We start from the raw sequence: 9031 nt of genomic DNA on the forward strand, positions 1-9031 counted from the left end.
TATTCCTTATAAAAATCAAACCCGACCATGGATTTTGATTCTGATTGTTGATTATCGCTATTAGAACACATTAGGAGGCAACCAAATCAAATTTGAGAAAATTCCACAATCAGAAAATTTTTTTCGAAAAAAAAAAAAAAATTCGAGAACACCTCGGTCATGGCAAGTTATTTCCCACAATCCATTCCCCAATCAACGTACATCCCAGAAAAAATCATCTCTCTAACTATCCTAGTTCAAAAGTTGTATCGGAACATTTTCACGTCGAAAATATATCTCTAAGTCCAGACCGATGCACCACGTAATCTCGGGCAGACCGATGCACAACGTAAATGACGATCGGGACCGGGGCGATCGGTCGTATCTGACACCGCCGGCTCGGTTCTAACATCGTCAATGAGTCGGGGTTGTAAAAAAGGACGTGAACATTTTTCCTTATAAAAATCAAACCCGACCATGGATTTTGATTCTGATTGTTGATTATCGCTACTAGAACATATAAGGAGGCAACCAAATCAAATTTGAGAAAATTCCACGATCAGAAAATTTTTTTCGAAAAAAAAAAAAAATCGTAATCACCTCGGTCATGGCGAGTTATTTTCCGTATTTCATTCCACAATCAACGTACAACATAGAAGAAATCATCTCTCTAACTATCCTGGTTCAAAAGTTGTATCGGAACATTTCACGTCGTAATATCTCGCCAAGTCCAGACCTCGGCGATAGGTAGTATCTGACACCGTCCGCTCGGGACTGACATCGACTTGGACTCGGGCTGATGATGGGGAGGCGTTTAAGGACGTGAACATTTTTCCTTATAAAAATTAAAGTCGACAATGAATATTGATTCTGATTACTGATTTACGCTTTAAAAACACATTAGAAGGCAACCAAATCGAATTTGAGGAAATTCCACGATCAGAAAATTTTTTTCGAAAAAAAAAAAAATCCGAAAAATATTTTTCGATTCCGATTACTGATTTACTCTTTTAGAACACATTAGGAGGCAACCAAATCAAATTTGAGAAAATTCCACAATCAGAAAATTTTTTTCGAAAAAAAAAAAAATTCGAGGACACCTCGGTCATGGCAAGTTATTTCCCACAATCCATTCCCCGATCCACGTACATCCCAGAAAAAATCATCTCTCTAACTATCCTGGTTCAAAAGTTGTATCGGAACATTTTCACGTCGAAAATATATCTCTAAGTCCAAACCGATGCACCACGTAAACTAGGGCAGACCGATGCACCACGTAATATCGGGCAGACCGATGCAGAACGTAAACTCGATCATACCGATGCTTCACGTAATCTCGATCTTACCGATGCACCACGTAAACAAGGGCAGACCGATGCAGAACGTAAAGTAGATCTTACCGATGCACCACGTAATCTCGATCTTACCGATGCACCACGTAATCTCCATCTTACCGATGCACCACGTGAACTGGATCTTACCGATGCAGAACGTGAATTGGATCTTACCGATGCAGAACGTGAATTGGATCTTACCGATGCACCACGTAAACTCGATCATACCGATGCACCACGTAATCTCGGGCAGACCGATGCACAACGTAAATGACGATCGGGACCGGGGCGATCGGTCGTATCTGACACCGCCGGCTCGGTTCTAACATCGTCAATGAGTCGGGGTTGTAAAAAAGGACGTGAACATTTTTCCTTATAAAAATCAAACCCGACCATGGATTTTGATTCTGATTGTTGATTATCGCTACTAGAACATATAAGGAGGCAACCAAATCAAATTTGAGAAAATTCCACGATCAGAAAATTTTTTTCGAAAAAAAAAAAAAATCGTAATCACCTCGGTCATGGCGAGTTATTTTACGTATTTCATTCCACAATCAACGTACAACATAGAAGAAATCATCTCTCTAACTATCCTGGTTCAAAAGTTGTATCGGAACATTTCACGTCGTAATATCTCGCCAAGTCCAGACCTCGGCGATAGGTAGTATCTGACACCGTCCGCTCGGGACTGACATCGACTTGGACTCGGGCTGATGATGGGGAGGCGTTTAAGGACGTGAACATTTTTCCTTATAAAAATTAAAGTCGACAATGAATATTGATTCTGATTACTGATTTACGCTTTAAAAACACATTAGAAGGCAACCAAATCGAATTTGAGGAAATTCCACGATCAGAAAATTTTTTTCGAAAAAAAAAAAAATCCGAAAAATATTTTTCGATTCCGATTACTGATTTACTCTTTTAGAACACATTAGGAGGCAACCAAATCAAATTTGAGAAAATTCCACAATCAGAAAATTTTTTTCGAAAAAAAAAAAAATTCGAGGACACCTCGGTCATGGCAAGTTATTTCCCACAATCCATTCCCCGATCCACGTACATCCCAGAAAAAATCATCTCTCTAACTATCCTGGTTCAAAAGTTGTATCGGAACATTTTCACGTCGAAAATATATCTCTAAGTCCAAACCGATGCACCACGTAAACTAGGGCAGACCGATGCACCACGTAATATCGGGCAGACCGATGCAGAACGTAAACTCGATCATACCGATGCTTCACGTAATCTCGATCTTACCGATGCACCACGTAAACAAGGGCAGACCGATGCAGAACGTAAAGTAGATCTTACCGATGCACCACGTAATCTCGATCTTACCGATGCACCACGTAATCTCCATCTTACCGATGCACCACGTGAACTGGATCTTACCGATGCAGAACGTGAATTGGATCTTACCGATGCAGAACGTGAATTGGATCTTACCGATGCACCACGTAAACTCGATCATACCGATGCACCACGTAATCTCGGGCAGACCGATGCACAACGTAAATGACGATCGGGACCGGGGCGATCGGTCGTATCTGACACCGCCGGCTCGGTTCTAACATCGTCAATGAGTCGGGGTTGTAAAAAAGGACGTGAACATTTTTCCTTATAAAAATCAAACCCGACCATGGATTTTGATTCTGATTGTTGATTATCGCTACTAGAACATATAAGGAGGCAACCAAATCAAATTTGAGAAAATTCCACGATCAGAAAATTTTTTTCGAAAAAAAAAAAAAATCGTAATCACCTCGGTCATGGCGAGTTATTTTCCGTATTTCATTCCACAATCAACGTACAACATAGAAGAAATCATCTCTCTAACTATCCTGGTTCAAAAGTTGTATCGGAACATTTCACGTCGTAATATCTCGCCAAGTCCAGACCTCGGCGATAGGTAGTATCTGACACCGTCCGCTCGGGACTGACATCGACTTGGACTCGGGCTGATGATGGGGAGGCGTTTAAGGACGTGAACATTTTTCCTTATAAAAATTAAAGTCGACAATGAATATTGATTCTGATTACTGATTTACGCTTTAAAAACACATTAGAAGGCAACCAAATCGAATTTGAGGAAATTCCACGATCAGAAAATTTTTTTCGAAAAAAAAAAAAATCCGAAAAATATTTTTCGATTCCGATTACTGATTTACTCTTTTAGAACACATTAGGAGGCAACCAAATCAAATTTGAGAAAATTCCACAATCAGAAAATTTTTTTCGAAAAAAAAAAAAATTCGAGGACACCTCGGTCATGGCAAGTTATTTCCCACAATCCATTCCCCGATCCACGTACATCCCAGAAAAAATCATCTCTCTAACTATCCTGGTTCAAAAGTTGTATCGGAACATTTTCACGTCGAAAATATATCTCTAAGTCCAAACCGATGCACCACGTAAACTAGGGCAGACCGATGCACCACGTAATATCGGGCAGACCGATGCAGAACGTAAACTCGATCATACCGATGCTTCACGTAATCTCGATCTTACCGATGCACCACGTAAACAAGGGCAGACCGATGCAGAACGTAAAGTAGATCTTACCGATGCACCACGTAATCTCGATCTTACCGATGCACCACGTAATCTCCATCTTACCGATGCACCACGTGAACTGGATCTTACCGATGCAGAACGTGAATTGGATCTTACCGATGCAGAACGTGAATTGGATCTTACCGATGCACCACGTAAACTCGATCATACCGATGCACCACGTAATCTCGGGCAGACCGATGCACAACGTAAATGACGATCGGGACCGGGGCGATCGGTCGTATCTGACACCGCCGGCTCGGTTCTAACATCGTCAATGAGTCGGGGTTGTAAAAAAGGACGTGAACATTTTTCCTTATAAAAATCAAACCCGACCATGGATTTTGATTCTGATTGTTGATTATCGCTACTAGAACATATAAGGAGGCAACCAAATCAAATTTGAGAAAATTCCACGATCAGAAAATTTTTTTCGAAAAAAAAAAAAAATCGTAATCACCTCGGTCATGGCGAGTTATTTTACGTATTTCATTCCACAATCAACGTACAACATAGAAGAAATCATCTCTCTAACTATCCTGGTTCAAAAGTTGTATCGGAACATTTCACGTCGTAATATCTCGCCAAGTCCAGACCTCGGCGATAGGTAGTATCTGACACCGTCCGCTCGGGACTGACATCGACTTGGACTCGGGGTGATGATGGGGAGGCGTTTAAGGACGTGAACATTTTTCCTTATAAAAATTAAAGTCGACAATGAATATTGATTCTGATTACTGATTTACGCTTTAAAAACACATTAGAAGGCAACCAAATCGAATTTGAGGAAATTCCACGATCAGAAAATTTTTTTCGAAAAAAAAAAAAATCCGAAAAATATTTTTCGATTCCGATTACTGATTTACTCTTTTAGAACACATTAGGAGGCAACCAAATCAAATTTGAGAAAATTCCACAATCAGAAAATTTTTTTCGAAAAAAAAAAAAATTCGAGGACACCTCGGTCATGGCAAGTTATTTCCCACAATCCATTCCCCGATCCACGTACATCCCAGAAAAAATCATCTCTCTAACTATCCTGGTTCAAAAGTTGTATCGGAACATTTTCACGTCGAAAATATATCTCTAAGTCCAAACCGATGCACCACGTAAACTAGGGCAGACCGATGCACCACGTAATATCGGGCAGACCGATGCAGAACGTAAACTCGATCATACCGATGCTTCACGTAATCTCGATCTTACCGATGCACCACGTAAACAAGGGCAGACCGATGCAGAACGTAAAGTAGATCTTACCGATGCACCACGTAATCTCGATCTTACCGATGCACCACGTAATCTCCATCTTACCGATGCACCACGTGAACTGGATCTTACCGATGCAGAACGTGAATTGGATCTTACCGATGCAGAACGTGAATTGGATCTTACCGATGCACCACGTAAACTCGATCATACCGATGCACCACGTAATCTCGGGCAGACCGATGCACAACGTAAATGACGATCGGGACCGGGGCGATCGGTCGTATCTGACACCGCCGGCTCGGTTCTAACATCGTCAATGAGTCGGGGTTGTAAAAAAGGACGTGAACATTTTTCCTTATAAAAATCAAACCCGACCATGGATTTTGATTCTGATTGTTGATTATCGCTACTAGAACATATAAGGAGGCAACCAAATCAAATTTGAGAAAATTCCACGATCAGAAAATTTTTTTCGAAAAAAAAAAAAAATCGTAATCACCTCGGTCATGGCGAGTTATTTTACGTATTTCATTCCACAATCAACGTACAACATAGAAGAAATCATCTCTCTAACTATCCTGGTTCAAAAGTTGTATCGGAACATTTCACGTCGTAATATCTCGCCAAGTCCAGACCTCGGCGATAGGTAGTATCTGACACCGTCCGCTCGGGACTGACATCGACTTGGACTCGGGCTGATGATGGGGAGGCGTTTAAGGACGTGAACATTTTTCCTTATAAAAATTAAAGTCGACAATGAATATTGATTCTGATTACTGATTTACGCTTTAAAAACACATTAGAAGGCAACCAAATCGAATTTGAGGAAATTCCACGATCAGAAAATTTTTTTCGAAAAAAAAAAAAATCCGAAAAATATTTTTCGATTCCGATTACTGATTTACTCTTTTAGAACACATTAGGAGGCAACCAAATCAAATTTGAGAAAATTCCACAATCAGAAAATTTTTTTCGAAAAAAAAAAAAATTCGAGGACACCTCGGTCATGGCAAGTTATTTCCCACAATCCATTCCCCGATCCACGTACATCCCAGAAAAAATCATCTCTCTAACTATCCTGGTTCAAAAGTTGTATCGGAACATTTTCACGTCGAAAATATATCTCTAAGTCCAAACCGATGCACCACGTAAACTAGGGCAGACCGATGCACCACGTAATATCGGGCAGACCGATGCAGAACGTAAACTCGATCATACCGATGCTTCACGTAATCTCGATCTTACCGATGCACCACGTAAACAAGGGCAGACCGATGCAGAACGTAAAGTAGATCTTACCGATGCACCACGTAATCTCGATCTTACCGATGCACCACGTAATCTCCATCTTACCGATGCACCACGTGAACTGGATCTTACCGATGCAGAACGTGAATTGGATCTTACCGATGCAGAACGTGAATTGGATCTTACCGATGCACCACGTAAACTCGATCATACCGATGCACCACGTAATCTCGGGCAGACCGATGCACAACGTAAATGACGATCGGGACCGGGGCGATCGGTCGTATCTGACACCGCCGGCTCGGTTCTAACATCGTCAATGAGTCGGGGTTGTAAAAAAGGACGTGAACATTTTTCCTTATAAAAATCAAACCCGACCATGGATTTTGATTCTGATTGTTGATTATCGCTACTAGAACATATAAGGAGGCAACCAAATCAAATTTGAGAAAATTCCACGATCAGAAAATTTTTTTCGAAAAAAAAAAAAAATCGTAATCACCTCGGTCATGGCGAGTTATTTTCCGTATTTCATTCCACAATCAACGTACAACATAGAAGAAATCATCTCTCTAACTATCCTGGTTCAAAAGTTGTATCGGAACATTTCACGTCGTAATATCTCGCCAAGTCCAGACCTCGGCGATAGGTAGTATCTGACACCGTCCGCTCGGGACTGACATCGACTTGGACTCGGGCTGATGATGGGGAGGCGTTTAAGGACGTGAACATTTTTCCTTATAAAAATTAAAGTCGACAATGAATATTGATTCTGATTACTGATTTACGCTTTAAAAACACATTAGAAGGCAACCAAATCGAATTTGAGGAAATTCCACGATCAGAAAATTTTTTTCGAAAAAAAAAAAAATCCGAAAAATATTTTTCGATTCCGATTACTGATTTACTCTTTTAGAACACATTAGGAGGCAACCAAATCAAATTTGAGAAAATTCCACAATCAGAAAATTTTTTTCGAAAAAAAAAAAAATTCGAGGACACCTCGGTCATGGCAAGTTATTTCCCACAATCCATTCCCCGATCCACGTACATCCCAGAAAAAATCATCTCTCTAACTATCCTGGTTCAAAAGTTGTATCGGAACATTTTCACGTCGAAAATATATCTCTAAGTCCAAACCGATGCACCACGTAAACTAGGGCAGACCGATGCACCACGTAATATCGGGCAGACCGATGCAGAACGTAAACTCGATCATACCGATGCTTCACGTAATCTCGATCTTACCGATGCACCACGTAAACAAGGGCAGACCGATGCAGAACGTAAAGTAGATCTTACCGATGCACCACGTAATCTCGATCTTACCGATGCACCACGTAATCTCCATCTTACCGATGCACCACGTGAACTGGATCTTACCGATGCACCACGTAATCTCAATCTTACCGATGCACCACGTGAACTGGATCTTACCGATGCAGAACGTGAATTGGATCTTACCGATGCACCACGTAAACTCGATCTTACCGATGCACCACGTAATCTCGATCTTACCGATGCACCACGTGAACTGGATCTTACCGATGCAGAACGTGAATTGGATCTTACCGATGCACCACGTAAACTCGATCTTACCGATGCACCACGTAATCTCAATCTTACCGATGCACCACGTGAACTGGATCTTACCGATGCAGAACGTGAATTGGATCTTACCGATGCACCACGTAAACTCGATCTTACCGATGCACCACGTAATCTCAATCTTACCGATGCACCACGTGAACTGGATCTTACCGATGCAGAACGTGAATTGGATCTTACCGATGCACCACGTAAACTCGATCTTACCGATGCACCACGTAATCTCGATCTTACCGATGCACCACGTGAACTGGATCTTACCGATGCAGAACGTGAATTGGATCTTACCGATGCACCACGTAAACTCGATCTTACCGATGCACCACGTAATCTCAATCTTACCGATGCATCACGTAATCTCGATCTTACCGATGCAGAACGTAAACTCGATCATACCGATGCACCACGTTATCTCGGCAGACCGATGCAGAACGTAAAAAAAAAGCTTACAGCACGCGGTGTTCCCAAGCGGTCACCCATCCAAGTACTAACCGCGCCCGACGCTGCTTGGCTTCAGTGTTCAATTTCAATTTCAAATGGGCTTTATTTGTCTTTGTGATAGTTACAGATATGTGCCTATATAGGCCATGTTAATCAACAGTAAGGGTTTATATACAGTTCCTACCAGATAATTCTGGTATTATCAGTTACATTTCATATACATATAATAAAAAATTTTTAAGTAATTTCAGGGTGTTTGGGAATTTTTGTTTGATATCATATATTTATTTATTTTATTATAATAGGGGATTTTCAGGAAAAATTTAGGAATAAAAAACCTGATATAAGTAATTTGGGGAGGGATGGGGGGTGGGTTGGGGATATATATACAGTTATGTACAGTTTTAATCATTTACAAATTTTTATATACAATTTTATATACATGTCTGGGAAGGGGTTCCCGTTATGCTAAACGGCGATTCTCAATTCAGCTAACGGCCGCCATTTGCTAGTCGTGGCCAGTCCCCATTTCTCGTAGCACCGTTCGTGTCGCTGTTGGGTCTAGTACCCGTAGGACCGATTGGTTGTTACGATAACAGGGCGATGGATACGCCATTCGCATTGGCTGCCGCTACCTTTCGTTGTGATTC

Source organism: Harmonia axyridis, chromosome X, assembly GCF_914767665.1.
Source record: "Harmonia axyridis chromosome X, icHarAxyr1.1, whole genome shotgun sequence".
Lineage (NCBI taxonomy): Eukaryota > Metazoa > Arthropoda > Insecta > Coleoptera > Coccinellidae > Harmonia > Harmonia axyridis.